Source organism: Pseudorca crassidens, chromosome 1 (assembly GCF_039906515.1).
Source record: "Pseudorca crassidens isolate mPseCra1 chromosome 1, mPseCra1.hap1, whole genome shotgun sequence".
Classification (NCBI taxonomy): Eukaryota; Metazoa; Chordata; class Mammalia; order Artiodactyla; family Delphinidae; genus Pseudorca; species Pseudorca crassidens.
The window spans coordinates 187190911-187212358 of record NC_090296.1 but is presented as its reverse complement, the minus strand read 5'-3'; the positions used below and the strand labels follow the sequence as shown (position 1 = coordinate 187212358).

Below are 21448 nucleotides of genomic sequence, written 5' to 3'. Positions count from 1 at the left end.
TCTCATGGAAAGAAGGTCAACAGTCTGGCCAGCAGCAAATCCCGTTACCTCTAAGAACCAGGGTCTGATGGCTTCTTACCCCTCAAGTCACCACCCTAGTCATGGTCCCTGTTGTCTCCTATTCAGGAGGCTGTTGTGGGTCTTCCTGCTTCTACAGACTACTCTCCACAGCAGTATGTAGGTCCTCCAGACGTCCAATGACAGCCTCTCTTAACGAAAAACTCAAGTCTTTACCACAGCCCCTTAGCTCTACTGACCTTGCCCAGCTCTGTCTCAAGACCCACCCCACACCGGTCCCTCAGCCACATCAGCCACATGGCCTCCCTGCACCCTGTTCCCCAGACGCCCACTGCCCAGCCCCGGCCTTTGCTGTTTCCTCTGCAGCCTGGGCTCTTCCTCTGACGGATACCCACCTGGGGGCCTCCCACCCTCCGTCCTCCCTGGTCTCTGCTCAGACTATCCCTTCATTTGAAATTCCTCCTCTATAAAAAGCACCCCCTGCCTCTCCATTTCCCTTATCCCACCTCATTTTTCTACACAGCCTTTATACCACGTGGCATTTCTTAGATCTGTGTATTGCCTGCCCCTCTTCTCTGAGAAGTTAGTGCCGAGAGGGCGGGTCCTTTGTCCTGTTCACTACTGTGTTCCCACACCTGCACAGTGGTATGTGATATGCTTTTATTAAATACGTGCTGAATAAATTAAAGGGTATAAGAGAAGCAAGACGTATATAATAGTTGAAATGCCAGATCAAAGGTAGTTCATTTAGACAGGGACTCATTACGCTAAAAAAAAGAATCATCTGCCTTCTCTGAAAGTTTCTTTTTAACAACGAGCTTCTCTCTCTGAAGGATTCCGTTTAAAAAAGTCAATTCACATGCTACTCTATAGCTAGTGCAGAGGAGATGTCTATTTGACTCCTCATTCAAAACACACTGTAGTGACTGACAAGCTGAGTATTAGACACGGTAGAGTGAAACAGCAGCTGGTCATCGCCTGCCCTCATGGAGTCTCCACTGTATTATATTCAGGAAGATAGAGTGTGACTATAAAACAGTGAGTGTGGAAACTTTGTTGCCAGTTTTGCAAGCAAAAGACTCGTGGAATTCGGAAAAGGGCAAACCACTTTCCAGCTAGGGTGATCGTGGACCTGGCTGGGTTTTCAGCAGGTGGAGAGGTTGGGCTTTGGGGAGAGGTAGAGAGAAGACCTAGGACTATTTGGGATTCAAAGTGGAAGGTGCTTGGAGCACGGAGGCCGGAGCTGGGCATGAGACTGCAATGATCTGGGGCAGACTGCAATTAAACGTCACTTTTCCTGATACTGAATACCTTGGTGTAAAGTCACTTTCAATATGCTTTATGATCAATTTATATTAAAAGAGATGTAAAAAGTTAATAGCCTTAATATTAAATGCTTCAGGAGATGTTCTAGGCATCTTTAAGGCTTTTGCTGGGTGTTCTTAACACTTCATTATTTAGTGCATTATGAAAATGTCATTGTTACAAAAATAATGACCTGGGTCTAACTTTAACACACCAAGACCAAAGAGAATATCAGAGCAGAGGGCGTTATCTGCCCCAGATGCGCTGGATTTTACTGGCTGAGATGCCAAAGCCTTGAAGCAGCATTAAGAAGGTAGATGCCACCCAAAACGCAGATGAGAGTTGAAATACTAAGAGCAGCCTTGGTAATGGGACCGGAGAGGGATATATTTATACCACACTTAACCGAAGACAATCTTGCCAAAGACATGAACAGAAGGAACCTGTGAACACATTGTGACAAGTGAACAAAGAGGTGGAGAAGAAAAAAAAACATGGACAGAAAGGTCAGAATAGACTCAAGGGGCCATGGTGTCACGTCTAAGGATGAGCATTTAACTTTCAAAAGAAATCTGAAATAATTCTTCCAAAAGTGACCTAAGCAGTCATGTCTTTTCTCTACAAAGCAGGGGATTCATTTCGTTATTATCATTTAAAAGGAATTTTAATGCAAAATAGTAACTCACATTGTCTTAGAAACTCACATTTTCTCCAGTAATCCCCACCCCAACTCCAGACGTCCCCAGGAGGGAGGGGAAGAGGCAGCAAAGCATCACTATTGGCACAGCCTTAGCCTCCCCAAGGTAAAAGTGAAGCCACTCTTAAAAAGATCTGGAACACTTGGGAAGTCCACCCTTTTTATATCTGAAATTAAACCAATTAGGAAAAAATCTACAGGCAGAGTTGTTGCTGGATCCAAGCTTGCCTAGGTTCTGGAGGCTCAAAGAGAAGGAAACCAGGAATGGCTTGGCGGGGGAGGCAGGGAAGTTGGAGTGGGAGGGAGACTTAATTCTAGTTAAGTCTCCTAAGGAGGTGACAGGTGGAATCTAGAGAGAAAAGCCCTGTGGCTGCAGGATAGAACTCAGCACCAAGTGGGTTCTGGGATGATTGAGGAATACCTGGAGGAAAAGAGTGCCTGAGGAAATACCCTTTCTCATCTCCTCTTCCTTCATAAAATTGTAGTGACGCTCAAACACAACGGCAGCAACAACAGCTAACGTGTGTCAATGGCACTTAAGCTGCCACGGGAAAGTCACAAATTTGCTGGACTGGAAATCCTGAACTAGGATCCCACGTGCCACGTGGCACAGCCAAAAATAAGAAAGAAAGAAAGAAAAAATAGGAGGACGCTGGTACCTCTACGTGAGACCAGTATGAATTTAACAGCTACCCATGCAGACCGACAGGAGCCGCGACATGATCTTTCTGAAATAAACATATAGAAAAGTTCTAAATAAAACAAGAAATAATATCCTCTCAATTAATATGGTGGTCGCGTTCCTGGAAAATTCAGCATGTATTTAAAATGCTTTTTGTATACATACGTATACAAATATATAATATGTACATATATATATACAAATATATATATGTACATGTATATAAACATTTTACATCAAAACATTTATTTATATGAAATATAAGTAAATAAAAATACAAAAAATATACAAAATAGGTTTAGATTTTAGTGATATAAACACTTTTTCACACCCCCTCCCTGAAACATCTGGCCAGTGTGTTCTGAAGTCGTGGCCTCACAGGGGACCATTCTTCACAGCGTGAGACAACCCTATGCATTGCAGGGCATCTAGCATCCCTGGGTGGCGCCCATGCAAATGCTACCGCCCTAGCTGTTGAGATAAGCAGAGATGGCCTTGCAATGGGTGGTACTTTCCGCTGCTCTAAGCTGTAGCAATACTCCTCCTTACTGTACAAGTTTCTCTCAGTTCTCCTTTTATTCCCAGGCAGCAAAGGATACTTTAATATCAAATTCTTCAGCACTTTAAAAATCTCGGCATATCATATTGTCATTTATCTTCTTCCGTGGTTATTAGCAAACATGTGTGAAATGGATCACTCGGCCTTTGACACAGTGACAGAGAGCATTCCCTTAGCCTTTAGTTGTCCCTGACTAAAGAAACAGCTACCAAGATGACAACACGATACACGCCATATGAATGCTTATTTTCAGACGTTAGCTATTATTTTTTGCACATAATCTATATTTAGACCCAATTAGCAAGCTTTCTTTCTATACTCATTCACCTAAGGCCAATACAGTACTGCCCTGTGAGGGGATTTTTTTTTTTAATGAAAAACAACAAAAAAAAAACATAAAACAAAACCCAACCCGCCCCCCCCCAAAAAAAAACCCAAACAACGACTGAGGTGACCTGAAAGTAACAAATCAAAGATTTTAAAAGGAGAAAAGGGTCTCCATGATTTAAGACTAAAAGTGGTCACAGAAAAATGATGTATGCTGAGTTATATTTTCGACGTCTGATTATGAGATAATCTTCCCATAAGTCAATGAGAACAACGTCAGCTTTCAATGCCACCCAGTCATTAACAAGTATCCAGGGGGTACCTGCTTCACACCAGGGTCCGTGCAACGTAACAAAGCAGAGCTTCTTGAAATTTCATGTGTGTTCTAATCACCCAGGGGGTTTGCTAACACGTGGGTTCTGATTCGTCAGATTAGGGATGGGGACTAAGATTCTGGATTTCTAACAAGCTCCCAGGTAATGTTGACCCTGCTGGTCAGCAGACCATGTTTTGAGTAACAAGGAGCTTCAGGGAAGCAAATAAACAAACACAGACCCTGCCTTCTAAGAACTCATGGTTTAGGTCAGGAGATATATATATACCTTCCAAGTAAACAGAAGAGCTACCTGCTCTAAGAGCGACACAACACATAAGGCACTATTCAAGGTCAAAGAATGACTCCTGACTTGGGGATGGTTGGGTGTCTGGGGAGAGATGGTGAAGAAGGTGGGATTTAGGCTGGCCCCTTAGTGGATGTAGGCTTGGGCACGTGGCCACAGAGAGGCTAGGGCTGGCAGAGGGACCAAGGCCGACAAGGGACAGCATCAAAAAGTGTGGTGTACTCAGGTGAGGAAGGAGGGGTCTCTTCCCCATCGGGAGGTAATGACTACCAGAGGTGTGAATAAAATGGTGGAAGACGGCGTTGGAAAGTCAGGCTGAAAGAAGATTGAGAAGCACCCAGGACACCCAGTCAGGAAATCTAGATCCGAGCTCATGACAACTACCCACAGAGCAGCGGGAGAGACAGACAGAGGGATGAAGGATGAGAAACAGAGGCTCCAGACCAATGAAGAGGCTACTGAAATAGTCCAGAGAGTGCTAAGGAAGGTCTGAAATAGAGACGGTCATAAATCTTTGACAAGAAAAAAAATGCTGAACCATTTATATCTGAATTTCCTATATTGGGCTTTCCTTTGAATAATGATCTACCTTCTCCTGATTTGACAAGCAAAGCTATAAGCATTTCTTAAAAGGTCTGGGAAAAACAGATAAGTACATGAATTAAAAGTTATAGTGGTCATGGAGCACGCATTCCTGGGCTATATCAGAAATAACTAAGAAATGCTGTCATTTTGTTTTCTAGAGACTTAAAATTTAAGTTGGTTATTAATGAATCATGTCCCATCTAACACAAAATACTCCGTCATTTTTCATTCTCAGAAGAGTTGGTCTCAGTGTCATTAAGCACATTCTCCTTGACTCCCATGCCGGGCACTCTGTTAGTTTTAGGTCACCTTAGAAAGAGATGTATTTCCAGAGAAAAGGGTCTGGCTTTGAAAAAGAGTAAGAGGCTGCCTCCAAAACATTAGTTCACAGGGTGGGAGGATGCAAGGTGTTCCAAGGCAGAAATTATTATAACTTTAAATCCCCCAATTACCGCATTGTCAGGCTTGATATCTTGTGATTTGACACCACGGTAATGTGGACAATTTCCAAACTGTGTCTACCTTTTGGATCTTAAAGTTTCAGACCACTGACTCTTTTCCCCTCTCAGCAAGAGACAGCAGAAGCCCCTGAAATGTGCAGCGAAGCGAATGGAGATCGCAAAGTATCCATGTTCCTTTCCAAATCTCAATTAGGTGAAAATTCTTCTAAGGAATAATTTCGCCCTGAAGCAGTTTGTGGAATTGTACAGGGCAGCAGGACCACGTTCTAACATTAAGGAAACAGATACACCGACTGCATTTCTGTTTATGAAATACATATTCAGTAGTGTCTTTTCTCCTCGGTGTGAGCGTGTGTAGCAGCCATGAATTTGCCTAATGGAAGCAGCAAACGGCACGCCCCTCGAGGAACGGAAAATGTCTCATGTCAGTGTTCTGTCTCCACCTCATTGACATAAAAAAATTGGAGTCTTGCCAGGCCATGGAAGCAACCTAAATGCCCATCGACAGATGAATAGATAAAGGAGATGTGGTACATATATACAGTGCAATATTACTCAGCCATAAAAAGAAACGAAAGTGGGTCATTTGCAGAGACGTGGATGGACCTAGAGACTGTCATACAGAGTGAAGTGAGTCAGAAAGAGAAAAACAAATATCGTATATTAATGCATGTATATGGAATCTAGAAAAATGGTACAGATGAAGTGGTTTGCAGGGCAGAAATAGAGACACAGATGTAGAGAACAAACGTATGGACACCAAGGGGGAAAGGGGGTGGTGGGATGAACTGGGAGATTGGGGTTGACATATATACACTAATATGTATAAAATGGATTAATAAGAACCTGCTGTATAAAAAATAAATACATAAAATAAAATTCAAAAAGAAAAAATGGGAGTCTTTAACTGACTGACTCTTAAAAGAAATATTTATCTGAGTAGACAGTTGCATTAAGAACTTGAATGGATGCAAACTAGCAGAGGGAAAGAGTGAAAAGTACATGAAATAGGAGGAAACTGTCTGGACCAACCTGGCAGAGATGAAGCCCCAAGGTGGCCTGTTCCACCCACCTCCCCTTGGGGGAAGCAGACTATGACAAGGACTGCTGTGGGGACTCTCACGACAGGTGCTGCTAGCAATGCTCATAAAACAGACCCTGCATGGTTTTCTCTGTCCCACGTGTTAGCTTCATCCATGGGCACCAAGGTGACTGCTGGTAGAGAGAAGCCATTAATTGAAGACACTGTTGATGATGCAGTTGATGAAGAGCAGACAACAGGGGGCTTCAGAGGCTGAAGCCCCCACACAAGACATCCTGGACCTCTAAGCCCCACGCACATGCTGGGGGTGGAGATCCACATTGGAAGCTTTGAAGTTGAGTTCCTCTAATCCTGACGGCTGCCAAGCCCAACAAACACACCTGATGACAAGGCAGAAGAAAAGTCCCTGAGCATTTGTGTCATTTCCCGGGGGTACAATGAAAGATGCAAAATGCCAGGTGCTTTCCTCTGATTAGTGGGAGGGAAGAGAGGAGAAGGCAGGGAGCGGGGCGGTGAGTGCAGAGGCGGAAAGGGCAAGACAGAGTTCATTTAGTTGCTGCCGTTGAAGAAGACTTTCCGAGCTTACAGTTAGATGCATTTTGAGGTGCAACTTGCAGCGAGCAGGAGTCAGATTTCTGGTTCACAGGCTGCCGCAACTAAAGTCCTAGATGTCTGTATATTTCTAGAGATTACTTAAATAAGAATATTTTAAACCAGCTTTTTTGCTTGTTTGTTTGTTTCTTCTTAAACTCAAGGATGTGCTCTGAATCCCCTCCCCATCGCAATAGGCAGTGTCTGCCACTCGGGAGCTAACGTCCTGAATTTTAACTTGACTCAGGCTTTGATCTCTTCAGACGGTCCACCTCAACCACGACCTGGGAGTTTTTCCTTATCAGGGAGACAGAGCAGTGCAACGCTTTTCCCAATTTTTGGAGCCAGTACATTAACTACACATGTAATTCCGCTGCAGATAAGCAGCGCACCAGGGATAGTCTGGGGCAAGTCCTGCCAGGCTGTTAAGAAGTTAATGGCGTACGTTTAACTCCAGATGAACCGTCGGGACACACACAGCCTTCCCACCCTTCCCTCTAGCCTGGTCGCAGTTCATGGAACAAACCCTTTGCCTTCTGACCAGGGAGGCAAGCAGGCCCCCTCCAGCACCAGAACCACGAGGGGCTTGGGGAAAGTGTGCTGGCCCAGCCCAAGCTGCCAGGGCAGAGGAAGGCATACTTGGAGGGGCAGAGTCTGCGACTGAGCTCCTGGTTATTGGTCCACATGGGTCCAGTTCAGTGCCCCTTGGACCCATCTTCTGGAGTTTTCCATCAGTTAACCAATGCCCACAGCAAACTGTGGTGACAATTTAGTCCTCACTGCAAACTGCATCAACGTAATCCTTTGGGGTCCTTTTTTTTTTTAATACCATCATAATAATCCACTTCATACCCAGAATAATGCATTGTTTTGACTGTTTTATTTTCTCACGCATGCTCTCCTTAATTCTCCCGTGAGTCTTTCCTGATTAGACAAGAGCTGGAGGACTCATCAAAGCATCTCCGTTAGAGACCTGGACAAAGTGTTTCAAATATTATTGAATGTTTAAGCCACTAAATAAAAACCCTCTAATGTTGCCAGAGAAGTAGGGACACACATTAACTATGATTTACCTAAAGCCCTGTGTATATATACGGGAGAATTTCACATGTAGTAGATGAAACTAAAGCCTTCAGTCTTAGACTCTGGGGATCCCTTGCATTTTAACAGTAGCTCCTGATTTTAAAAATCTGCAAGGGATATATGATCCTTTGTAGGATTCTGTTCAAATGGGGGTAGTAAAGCAAGATGAAATGGGTTAATACTAACTCTGTGGTAGTACATAGAAATAAACATTGCAGTTTGACCAAAAACATACTTCTGAGAAAAGTTCATGAGTAGACAGGAACATAAATGCACTGTCCGCAAAGTCTGCCTTAGAAGTGTCCCCATGCAGGGACTTCCCTGGTGGTCCAGTGGCTAAGAATCCTCCTGCCAACGCAGGGGACACAGGTTCGATCCCTGGTCCAGGAAGATCCCACATGCTGAGGAGCAAGTAAGCCCGTGTGCCACAACTACTGAGCCCATGCGCCACAACTACTGAGCCCACGTGCTACAACTACTGAAGTCTGCGCGCCTAGAGCCCGTGCTCCGCAACAAGAGAAGCCACCGCAATGAGAAGCCCACGCACTGCAACGAAGAGTAGCCTCCGCTCGCCACAACCAGAGAAAACCCACATGCAGCAATGAAGACCCAACGCAGCCAAAAATAAAAAAAACTAAAAAAATAATAATAATAATATGTGTCCCCATGCGCCAAGGAGGAATGGGAGGAACAGAAGAAGTGGGATGGTTGGTCAAGGGTTTTTAAGATAAAAGCTGGTAGGAACTTCCCTCCCACTGGGGATCGGGCTCTGGGGCTGCCAGTGGGTATGTGGCAAGAAAAGGCAGCCTGGGTCCCCTTGTCCTTGACCATCTCAGGGGCTATACTTCCTATCCCAACACCAACTGCAGTCGAGGTGGAGGTGGTGGCACTGAACAACTTAATATAAAACAGAACAACCGATACAGGTGATGGATGGAAACCAAGCTTTGAAAAGAGAGGACAGTTGGCTATCCCTACTAGACAGATTTTAATCCTCTCAAAATAAAAGGTCTTAAGAGAAATGTCTGTTCATATCATGCTTTGAAAAGCCTTCTTCCTGTTGTATTATGCCAGTAAGATGAAACTCAGCAAAGGAGCGAGAACTACCCCTTCTCTCTCTCTTTTTCTGGAACCTATAAAACCTCACCTGAGAGATGAATGACAGGGGATGTTTACAGGCATGGTTTTCAGGATACTTTCAGAATTCCAATAGATGCTAACTTTGGGTCACGTTTCCATTGTGAGAAATTGTGATGAAAATCCGATTTTAAGAGTTATATTTAATTTTTTTGAATGCAAGGAAGAAGCCTTCTTCTACAGAGGAACACACCCCATGTTACATGAATCCTTACTCCCCCCTTCAGATAATGACTCCACTGCTCACCGATGCTTGGAACTCTCCTCCCCTCCCTGTCTTCACTCTAATTTCCGCCACCACCCTGGGTGCTCCAGTGCCCTGAGGACCAGCCTTGCACACCTTTGCCTCCAGGATCTTGGGTCTCTCTCTCTTTTTCTTTTGGCCGTGCAGCCCAGCTTGCGGGATCTTAGTTCCCTGGCCAGGGATCAAACCCGTGCCCGCTGTAGTGGAAGCACAGAGTCCTAACCAGTGGACAATCAGGGAAGTCCCTTGGGTCTCTACTTTAGAGGATCCTTGCCAGCTTTCCACCCACATTAACGGCCATCGCTTGGAGCTGAGCCCACAACTGCTACTCTGGGTCTGAAATGTTCAGCTTTCTTTTATCCTCACTTCTGATCACAACCTTTCAGTTCTCACAATTGCCTCCTCTGACTATGTCTTGTCTTCTTACAGTCTCCTCCCTGTTGAGCATCTCTTCCTAAATGGACTGGATGCTGTTATCTATCACGTCTCCACACTTTTCTCAAACCCTTCATCTCCTCTGACCCACACAACCAAACCTCACCCTCCACTCACACCTTCTCTGTTCCCACACCGGTCTGCTGATGAGGCTGAAGGAAGTTCCCCACAGCCTCGCTGTGTGGTGCCCCATCCTGCCTTTGGTCCCCAACCTCGCTGGGCTCCCACAGGGCACTGGTGATCGTCCTTCTCGACATGTCCCTCTCCTTCTCACACAAACATTCCCTCAAACCTTGCCCATTCCCTTCAGATTCTTTTCTCACCAGCCTCTTCTCCATTCTCAGCAGAAGATCTTCATCGGAAAACTCGAAGGCAGTTGGTAAGACTTCCCCAACTTCCAACACACCACAGACAATCTCCATTCAACCTCCAGTCATCTTCCACTGACAATGGAAAAGAACTTCCCATCCCTCCTCTGCCTCCTCTTTCCCCTCTTGAAACAAATCCACCCACCAACTTTCTCATGCCTTTGGGCTCTCCCCTTCCAGGCTCTGTTGGGTACCACACACTTCTTACAATCTTCTATGCTTAACTCCTTCCTTTCATGGTAAGTTTCCCAGAAAGAGCATCTCTATTCCCCACTTCACCTTCCTGACCTGCCAATCAATTCCTGACCCACTGCTCCTATCCCTCAACTGAAACGGCTCTTTCCAAGGTCGCCTGGCTTCACCGTGGCTGAATCCAACAGCGATGGCAATACCCTCACCGTAATGCCTTAGTACCATTATTTCATTTATAACATTGGACTTAGTCATGTTTATAAACTTGGAATGGGATGAGGCAGACAAAAGCCAGTAGAGAGAAAGGGATAAAGAGTATGGGGGGAAAAAAAAGATATTTGGGCATGCCTAGGCACACAGTAGGGGATTAATACATGGCAGCTATGTAAGTGTGAAGGGCATCTAGAAGCTGCTTTTTATAAGATGAAACTCAAACCCTTCTCATTGGACTTGCCTAAAATGCACATTGGATCACATCGCTTCCCTAAGGATGATCTTTCACTTGCTTCCCATTGTGCACAGGATGAAATCCAGACTTTTTGACCAAGTCCAAGCACTTCATGAATCCGGCCCCAGCTCCCTCACTTCCCAGGAGTCTCCACATACACGCTGAGTTGCAGGCTCATTAAACTACTTACAGCCCATTTCTTGGACACATTGTGACTCTTTGTTTCCCCTTGACTCTTTTGTGTCTGGCAAACTCTGACTCATTCTTTAAGAATCAGCTTCAGGGTCAGCGTCTCTGGGCAACCTTCCCTGGTCGCCTCTCATCTCCTTGGGAGGTGTCCCCCGCTCAGGTCCCACTGCATGCTCTGTCCCTCGAGTCAGCACCTACATCCTATAGAGCAACCCTGTGCCACCTCCACCAAGAGACTTGAGGGCAAGAGATGAGCACTGTCCACACGTGCAGCTCCACTGTCTGCCACGTGTTTGCTGTCCAATGCAGGCAGACCTTGTTTTATCGTGCTTCACCTTATTGCATTGTTTTTACAAATTGAAGGTTTGTGGCAACCCTGTGTCGAGCAAGTGCATCAGGGTCATTTTTCCAACAGCATTTGCTCCTTTCATGTCTCTGTATCACATTTTGGTAATCCTCACGATATCTCAAACTTTTTCATTATTATTATATGTGTCAGGGTGACCAGTGATCTGTGATGTGACTACCGCAAAAAGATTACAACTCGCTGGGGGCTCAGATGATGGTTAGCATTTTTAGCAACTAAGTATTTTTAAATTAAGGTATATACATTGTTTGTTTTAAGACATAATGCTATTGCACACTTAACAGAGTACAGTGTAGTGTAAATATAACTTTATACGCACTGGGAAACCAAAGAATCCGTGTGACTCACTGTACCGCGATGTTTGCTTTATTGCAGTGGTCTGGAACCAAACCCACATGGAGGACAGTACGCCTGTACATAAATGCAGTAGGAATGTAAACACAAGGAGGATGCAGGGAAAATGCTCACAGGGCGGCTGCCTTGTATGGATTGCAATGAATAATAGAAGAAAAAGCTAAAGGAAGATCTAGCCCTGGGAGCATAAGCCCGTCAAAATCTTAGTTTTACAAATCTGTGAAATAGGAAAATACTCTGTAATATACTTTAACATTTTCAAATTAAAATAATACACGGGAAGAAAAGTAATCCTAATATATTTTGTGCAACCTCCATCCCAATGTCTTTCAAATAAACAAGCTGGGTTGGCAACTGCGTAATTAGAGGAATATTAGGAAGTGGGCTTCTAAGCAGCATGTCTGCTGCATTATTTTGAAATCCTGTAGTACTTTTCAGATGAGAATAAATTTCAAAGGCTGGTTGAACTTCAGCTGGCAATATTATATTCTGCCAACTCAGTTCTTCTCCAGGCTTTTGAATTGACCTAAGATGCCCTTCTAAACCCATGTGTTTCTCTGGTAGCTACCAAATGCCAAAGTGACCATTTAAAAAGAAAACCAAGGGACTTCTCTGGTGGCCCAGTGGGTAAGACTCCAGGCTACCAATGCAGGGGGCCCAGGTTCGATCCCTGGCCCGGGAACTAGAACACACATGCATGCCACAACTAACAGTCTGCATGCCACAACTAAGAAGCCCATATGCCACAACGAAGATCCCCTGTGGCGCAACTAAGACCAGGCACAGCCAAAATAAATAATACATACATAAATAAATAAATATAAAATGTTGGGCTTCCCTGGGGGCGCAGTGGTTGAGAGTCCGCCTGCCGATGCAGGGGACACGGGTTCGTGCCCCGGTCCGCGAAGATTCCACACGCCACAGAGCGGCTAGGCCCATGAGCCATGGCCGCTGAGCCTGCGCGTCCGGAGCCTGTGCTCCGCAACGGGAGAGGCCACAACAGTGAGAGGCCCGTGTACCGCAAAATAAATAAATAAATAAAATAAAATGTTAAAAAAAACCCACAGCAAGTACACGGGAGGAAATTCACTTTTAAAAAAAGTTATAAAAAAAAAGAAAACCAAAAAAACTCTCATGTTATTAAGTGAGCTATACTTTATACATCTGAATTTTAACCAGTTTGGAGAATCAAATTATGGTTTTATTTAATCAATTCTCAACTCGTAAAATTTAAAGCAATTCATTGGTTACAGAAAGAGAGGTATGGGATTTGAGAGATTATCAGAGGTCAGATGTCTAGTTCAGTTTAATCATGAACAAAGCAAACATTTTCTTAAAAAATGTTAAACCACTTCTACTAACAGGCTTTAAAAACTCCTATTAACTAATTTCTTTGATTTTGACAAAATTCATTTCCATATTCACAGCAGGAAGTTATAGAGTTCAGGCTGTAAGCATGAAAGAGTATAGTATTTTTTATATTGAGATTAGGGGAAAAAAAAAAAAAGACAAACAAGCTTCCCCCAAAGAAAAAGGCCTTTAATTGCATCTACAGTAGTTTCTGATCATTTCCTGTAATTAAAAACTTGATTTGTCAGCCTAGGTCTTCTCAAATATCAATGTGGTCCTTTTTAACTCACCCAAGTTCTCACTGACCTAACATTCTAATTGAAGACAAGTTAGAAAAGCTTCTGAGAGGTAACGTACAGGATGCTATTAAAACCAAATTCACAGGCATGGACTGGGGAATTCTGGATTATTTGCTTGAATCAAACATAATTACACATCCCCCCCATTACGATTTAAAGCTGACCAGGGCGTTATTCCAATACTGCTGAGTAGAAGAATCAAGAGAGGGTGGATATTTTCTGTTCATCCATGCTTCCACTCCTGGAGGGGACAGAATGTTTTGCTTGAGAAACTAACCTTAGCACTCAGAGTCTGGAGTAAAACAAAGTTACCCAGAATTAGGATTTTTAACATTCCTTCAGAGAATACAGAACTGTCTGGGGAAGACTTCTGAAGTCTCTAAAGCCAGAATCAGACAAGGATAAGGAAGACTTAAGGGGCTAATTGTCCTTGAAACTTTCTGCCTCTTTTCCCATCAAATTAAATCTATAACAATACCTCCCTTTGATTCTCTCTTCCTGAATTGTAAACTTCTAAATGTAGGGTCCTTGCTTGGCTCATTTGATGCGTACAAATATGTATCTGTTGAAACTAAATAAATAAACCTTCTAACCTGTATTAATAGAGGAAGCGTAAACCTTATTCTAAATTAATAAGAAATCCTGTACAATTGAAAGTTGATGATAGCACTTAAGGTGCCTTAAAATACGCAGAGTATTTCGGTTGTGAAAAGTAAGTGAAATTATACAGAGAGCTCTCAAAACTCAACCATAAGAAAACAAACAACCCAACTAAAAAAAAAAGAGGTAGGGCTTCCCTGGTGGCGCAGTGGTTGAGAGTCTGCCTGCCGATGCAGGGGACACGGGTTCGTGCCCCGGTCCGGGAAGATCCCACATGCCGCAGAGCGGCTGGGCCCATGGGCCATGGCCGCTGAGCCTGCGCGTCCGGAGCCTGTGCTCCACAACGGGAGAGGCCACAACAGTGAGAGGCCCATGTACCACACACACACACACAAAACAAAAAAACAAACAAAAAGACTAAACCATAAGGTAAACTATGGACTTCAGGTGATTACGATGTGTCAGCATAGGTTCGTCAGTTGTAGCATATGTACCAGTCTGTTGCGGGGCGGGGGGTAGATAGGAAATCTCTGTACTTCCCCCTCATTTTGTCATGAACCTAAAACTGCTCTAAAAATATTGTCTTAATAAAAAACATATTTTAAAAATACATCAAACAAGGCTCATCTGAGGGGAAGTCCACAAAATATCTGACCAGTACTCCTCCAAATTGTCAAGGTCATTATAAACAAGGAAAATTTGAGGAACTGTTAGCCAAGAGAATCCTAAGAAGACACGACAATTCAATGTACTGTGGGATCCTGGAATAGAAATAGGACATTTGGTAAAAACTATGGAAAACTGAATAAACTATGGACTGCAGATAATAATAATATCTAGCAATACTGGTTCATGAATTGTGACAAATGTACCATTTAAGATGTTAATAATTGAAGAAACTGTGTGTGGGGTAAATGGGAACTTTTAAATGATCTTTATGATATTAAAATTGGTCGAAAATTAAAAAGTTTATTTTAAATATGTAAGTGAAGTTTTGAAAATCACATTATTTTCTGCCGAATAGTGCCTTGGCAGTCTAGGCTTTTTTTTTTTTTTTTTGCGCTTTCACTGCCAAGTCCTAACCACTGGACCTGCCAGGGAATTCCCAGAAGTCTAGTTTGAATAAATAAAAAATATTGATTTGAAATAAGCTATCAACACACCAATCTAAGGAACACTGACCTTCACATGTGTTGAGATCACACTATTTAAGAATAAACAAATTTTTCTCGTGTATCTCATATAACAAAAAAAACTAATGTTTTCTTAAATAGAAAATTATCGTGGGACTTCCCTGGCGGTCCAGTGGTTAAGACTTCAGCTTCCAATGCAGGGGGTGCGGGTTCGATCCCTGGTCGGGGAGCTAAGATCCCACATGCCTTGTGGCCAAAAAACCAAAACATAAAACAGAAGCGATATTGTAAGATATTCAATAAAGACTAAAAATGGTCCACATCAAAAATTTTAAAAAATCTTAAAAAAAAAAAGATCTCTCCTAAGTTGAAGAATTATAATTAAATTAGGGTTTTTTAATTGAAATAATTTGAAAAATTTTTTTTTAAATAAATAAATTTTTTAAAAATGGGAATAATTTATTTACAGATGGGGAAAGGTCATTTTCAATTTATAATCTAGGCAAATTTCAAATTAACGGTGAAGTTCAGCACCCTCCCATTTGACCTGACAGCAGGTTATCACTTTATAATACCCCACCAGAGTGGTAAGTTTGTGACAATTGATGAACATACACTGACACATGGTAATCACCTGAAGTCCACCATTAGTGCCCCAGATTATTCCAGAAATTCCAGCAAAGCAAAACTGTTTTACTTCTTTCAATTTTCTATTACATTTTTGCAAATGTTATTTTGTCCTTAAAACACGTACCTCCTTCCTTTTCAACTCAGTCAAGTCATGGTCTTAGTCCCATTTAGAATTTGTTAGCATGAACTACATGAAACTGCAGATATTCGCCTATTTTTGACATATCTAAGTGTCAGTTTCTTGTGGTTCCATGTGAAAGACTTCAACCTTCCTTTTCTAGAGAAGCGTCACCAATAATCTGAGCACAAAGGAAGAACATTGACCTCTTCAAACCTATGCTCCATGGCGTTAAAAATGGTCAAGGGCCCATACGTTCATTTATTTTAGTGAGTCATTTCTTCAACAAGAGGAGTTCCCTGAGCCCTGTACACAGTGAAATTTCAAATTAGTTTTCAAAAAGTCACACATTAAACCTGGAAAATCAAATGACCAAGACCTTCCTTAGAACATCAGAGCTGCAACCTTCAGATGAAATTGAGCCCTTTCACTACCTCTCACTTTCTTCTGTCCACTGGTAATATTATTTTCACTTTTTTCCCATAATAACATGTTTATCACATAATTCTTCCCCTCTGGTACTGCAAAAAGAAGAAGCAGGAAACTTTTTTAACTGGAGTCAGTTGGTGAAATTTTTTTCTGTTTTGGATTTATTACATTTAAGTTTTGTAAGTTTTCACATAAATTCCAAATTCTTCATGATAGGCTCTAATTTAATTACTCTTTTTAATTGTAATACAGTAAATATTTTAATAGCTATTTATATTTAATATGCAGAATTCATAAACCTTTGATTTATAATATCTTTCTCATACACTCTTTTGCAAACATCTGTCATTCCTTTTCACAAAGACTTCATTTTCTAGATAAATTTTCCATATAATCATTAATCAGTAGCATCTCCCAGTTAAACGGTAGCACCTCCCTTGTGTAATATGGTAGATTTTACAGTGATGTATTAAAGACAATTATGTCTGAGTCAAATGCCATTAATGCTAGAGGACTTTGAAATCAAGGATGCTACTGTGGTATATGATGGACCCTGGAAATCTTTTTCTTCTTTGGACACACCTACAAAACACAGATATAAAGGACCAGAAGAAGAAAAAGCATATGTCCCTACAGAGCAACCTGCTTAAATGGTACTAAGTTCAATTTTGTTGAGTTTCCACTTTGCATTTGCGCATCAAAATAAACCATACTTTGTTTTAAAGAAAAAAGAAAGAAAGCACATATCCTTATACCCACGCTGCCTTATCCCGAATCATGCCCATTAATTTGAGTTCAACCCCAGTAGACTCAACTGTCTCACCTCTTCTACTTCTACTTCAATCTCTTTTTTATTTGAAAACAAAGAGATGAGTGGCCACTTGATGGAGGCAAATTTCTATCTAGCATCATGTTGTAAAGCACGGGGGTGGTAACCCCCAATTCATTCTGCAAGGAGTATCAGGCTGTTGGAATTAGTGGACTCAAAAACCATTGTGCTTTGGTACAATTCTGATTTTCTGGAACATACCTTGTGCCTTGAGCTGGCATCGGTGATTTACAGTAGCCAACCTATGTGTGACGGAGCCAGGAGCAATAATGGCCCTTGTTATGCCAAAGCCATGTGTGAGGGAAGGAAACCGGGAGCTCATTTGCCTACAGTAGTAAGTCCTTAAAGGTTGCAGTGATGCAGTGTAGTTTTCCTACTGATCCTGGGATACTTTGTAAATTACGTGATCAATTAATGCTTTCTGATGGAGAGGGCAACAATTATGACATGCTACACATCCGGCTGGGATTTTCTACAATGGAATGCAATGATTTTCTACAACTGAATACAACTGAAGGGATTCTACTTGCCCTTCACATAGTTAACCTGACGTCTTGGTATAAGTAAGGTAGAAGAATTATAATTATTTCTAAGGGTGTTGCCACAGGTAATTTTACATTTACTGCTTAAAGACAGCCTCTAAGATGTGGTTTGCCGAACAGGGATTGGAGAGCTGAAATAGGATGAATTTTCAGTTTTAAGAGGATATGAGCGAAGCTATTTTATATCCTGTATTTTGACAACTTGAGAATATGCTCATGAAATGTTGACAAATTTAAAGGATTCGAGTGTACCAAAAGATGCTACTTTTGTCTAAAAATATCTTTGCATCAATAAAATACTGAAAATTATCAACAAAAATGTGAACAGGGATTACTTCTTGGGAGTAGGTTTACGAGGGAGTATTTTTCATATTTTTCCAACATTTTCACCCCGAATAAAATAAAAAATTTAACAAGCACTGATGTCACCCCCCCAAAAAAAACTTATGATGACTTTCCTAACAAAACTGAATCTGGGGTTTAGAATCATTCCCTCTGAAACGCATATTATATTGGGTGGGAGGAATGGGCCGGGACAGAAAGGATGTGTCATGAAAAGGTACAGAGAGTGTGGAGACGGTCGAAATGCAAAACTTGAGTTCACCTGACAGGCAGTTGCTGGGTAAGACTTTCAAGAAAAAAGCTTTCTGGAGAAGTTTTCAGCAACGTTCATAGTATTTCAATATTTTGCCCAGACAGACATAATTCGGGAACTGCTCCCACCTATAATTTCTTCAGAGATGACCAGGAAGCTGCCTGAAACAACTTAGGATCCCATGGCAGGGAACCTGAAGTTCCCCAAGGCTCAAGAAAGAATTTGCATGGCCTCTTCTTAGTCACCAGAACCTCACACATAAATGGGGTGTGTGACACCACCTCATCTCCAACCTGTTTATTAACCTCTAATTATAGAACCAACACACTCACTGTAAACCAGCTGAGAGGTTAAAGCCCTTGACGTTATGGTGCTGTTAACTTGTAACCTGAGGCACAGGAGGGGATTACCGGCGGCCCGTTGTAATCTGAGTTACCTTACTAAGAAATTAAATTGTGTGTTGGACATGTATTCATTCTGTAGTCTTACTTTCTGTAAGATCTAGATCATTAACTCTGTGCCCATTTCCTCTGCAGAAACTACTTTAAGTGCTTCAAACAGGAATGCAATTTAGAGATAATAAGATCAGAGTTAAGTTTTTCAAAGACATAACATCGTTTTTCCCAATATGCATTTTGGATGGTATTTGTAAAGCCTTTCCTGATCTGGACCACAGCACGGACTTTTAAGAATGTGAAGCTGGACACCAGTGAAGGCTAAGGAGTCCTCTTTCTTGGGCACACAGAGAACTTATCCTCACTACGAATTACACAGGAAATCTTCGCAAGACTGAAAGCAGAACATAAATGCCAAGCATCTGAAACATCCATTTTGATTGAGCACCCTTTCTGCAAACCTGGAGAACTTCGGGAATTTCAGTTGAAATATCCTCCGTGTTACTGAAGGGAACATAAACAACTGTATTTCCCTGCAGAATTGAACTCTTTTTGTTCTATTTTATTTGCAAAGTAAGAGGTGAAAGTGAGGCATGGCTAGGAGGGCTTGAATCCTACACCCTGAGGGAGAAAATTCATAATCCCCTAAAGAACAACATTTAAGGGCTTCCCTGGTGGCACAGTGGTTGAGAGTCCGCCTGCCGATGCGGGGGACATGGGTTCGTGCCCCGGTCCGCGAGGATCCCACATGCCGCGGAGCGGCTGGGCCCGTGAGCCATGGCCGCTGAGCCTGCGCGTCCGGAGCCTGTGCTCCGCAACGGGAGAGGCCACAGCAGTGAGAGGTCCGCGTACCGCAAAAAAAAAAAAAAAAAAAAACAAAGAACAACATTTAATTGCAAAGCCCTTCAGCATTTCAACATCAGTTTTGCTATTGCTGGGCCCTGATCTATGTAATAATTTCCCTTTCTTTCTTAGACTATTTTGTCTCTATTAAGTCCCCCTCACTACTTTCCTAAACTTCTCAAAATATGCTTTATTAAAATATAGTTTTGTTTTTGCTGTCATCGGCCAACAAAAGGTGTAGAACATTCCCTAAAACCTTTCTGTTCACCCTTATGAGATGATGGTTACAGCCAATCAAATTGGGCAGAATGCAAAGAAGTCTCTGGCAGAGCACGCAACTTTTCCGGTTGGGCACCACTGCATGCAGGGTGGTCCTCTGCCCGCATCTCTCTCTGCCCACCCCCCTTGGCCATCCCATCCACTCCCTTGGCTTCAAAGGACCTATGGATATGTGCCATACATACAGATATATGTCAATGCGCCACAAATCGGTCCCTCTAGCTCACACATCTCTCCTGGGCTTCCACCTGTGCTATTGAACTGCCTAATGGGTATCTCCCCTTGAATGTACTCTATAATCCCAAACACAGCACCCAGCACCGAAGTCCTCAAGCTCTCAGACTGCTCCCTCATCTTGAGAAACACACCATCATCCACCCTGATGTCCACACTAGAAACTGAAGAGTCGCCCTTCCCCCCTCTCGTTCCCCTGCCCTCTCCGCCATTCACCAAGTCCTGCTGACTGCAGCTCCCTCATACACCCTGAATCCATCCGTTTCTCTCCATCCTCCCTGCCACTCAGTCGACCCTGAATCAGGCGCTCTCCTCTCCCGTACGGCCTTCTACACCAGCCTGCTGTCTTCCAACAGCCCTGGACTGCCATCCCATCTCCACCCTGCAGTCAGTGGCCTTTCTGAAAGCAAATCTTCAATGGCTGTCTATTGCCTCAACATAAAATCTAGACACAGCCTCTTGGACACGGCCTCCTGGCTCTGTTCATTCTCTCTCTACCGTTTCCAACCCCCCCGTTATACCTGCGCTCATGTGCTTTGACCTTAATTCAGTTCCACTACAGACGGATGCTCTCTTTTCCCGCCAGGTCTCTGCAGATGCTGGTCTGCGGAAGCCCAGCCCTCTCTCTGCTTGGCCAGCTAACTCAACTTCTTTTTTGCAGCTCAGTGGAGACGCTTCATCCTCATGGAAAAGTTTCCTAGCCCCACAAGTATGGGGTTAGGAGCCCCTCCTCTGTGCTCTCATGTCACTAACTTCTGTTATCACAGCACTTCTCAGAGTCTATTTTAACCGCCTGTTTGTTGGCTGTCCCCGCTGGCCTGTGAACACCTGGTTCCCCTGCCTCTCTTACCCCTTTTGTCTCTCCAGTGCTGAAGAGAACACCCAGACCTGAGTCAGCACGCAAACACTGAGAGAATGAACAAATGAGACCCAGTACAAGGAGGCTGCCACTGACCAACGCCCACTACAGGCTGCAACCTGCCAGATGCTTGGACTCGATTATCTCTTATCCACACAACTCGGCAAGCTCTGTATTATTTTTGGACATTTTACAGATGAAGGTCAGTGGCATTAAACAGCTTTCTCTAGGTCACACAGCTCGCATGTGCACTGAAAACCAGGTCTGTATAGCTTCAAAACGTCCTCATCTCCTTGCAAACATTGCCTTTCCCGGTAGCCGGAGCACGATGATCAGAGGTCTAGGCATCGGCCTCTCAGGGTAACTCTAATCCATCTTCCACTGGACAGTCCTTCAAAGATGAAGACTTGCCAGAAGCTAGTGGCTGAGTTGACCCCTGGTACCCTCACTGTGGCTGGAGCGTGCTTCTCCACGGCACCTGTGGCCCTCTCCCAGGTGGCTCCTCAAGGCTTGCTTCTCCTCGCTGTTTTCACGCAGAGCCTAAGAGACGGCGTCACCACGCTTTAAAGCATCCCACCCATGACATCCCCCTCGAAGTGCCAAGACCAG

At 43.2% G+C, this 21448-nt stretch overlaps 1 protein-coding gene across 18 annotated transcripts in view; it reads right to left on the bottom strand.

Annotated features, from left to right (window-relative positions):
* Positions 1–21448, bottom strand: part of KIAA1217 (KIAA1217 ortholog) — a 772703-nt gene that overhangs the window by 242952 nt on the left and 508303 nt on the right. The window lies entirely within an intron of this gene.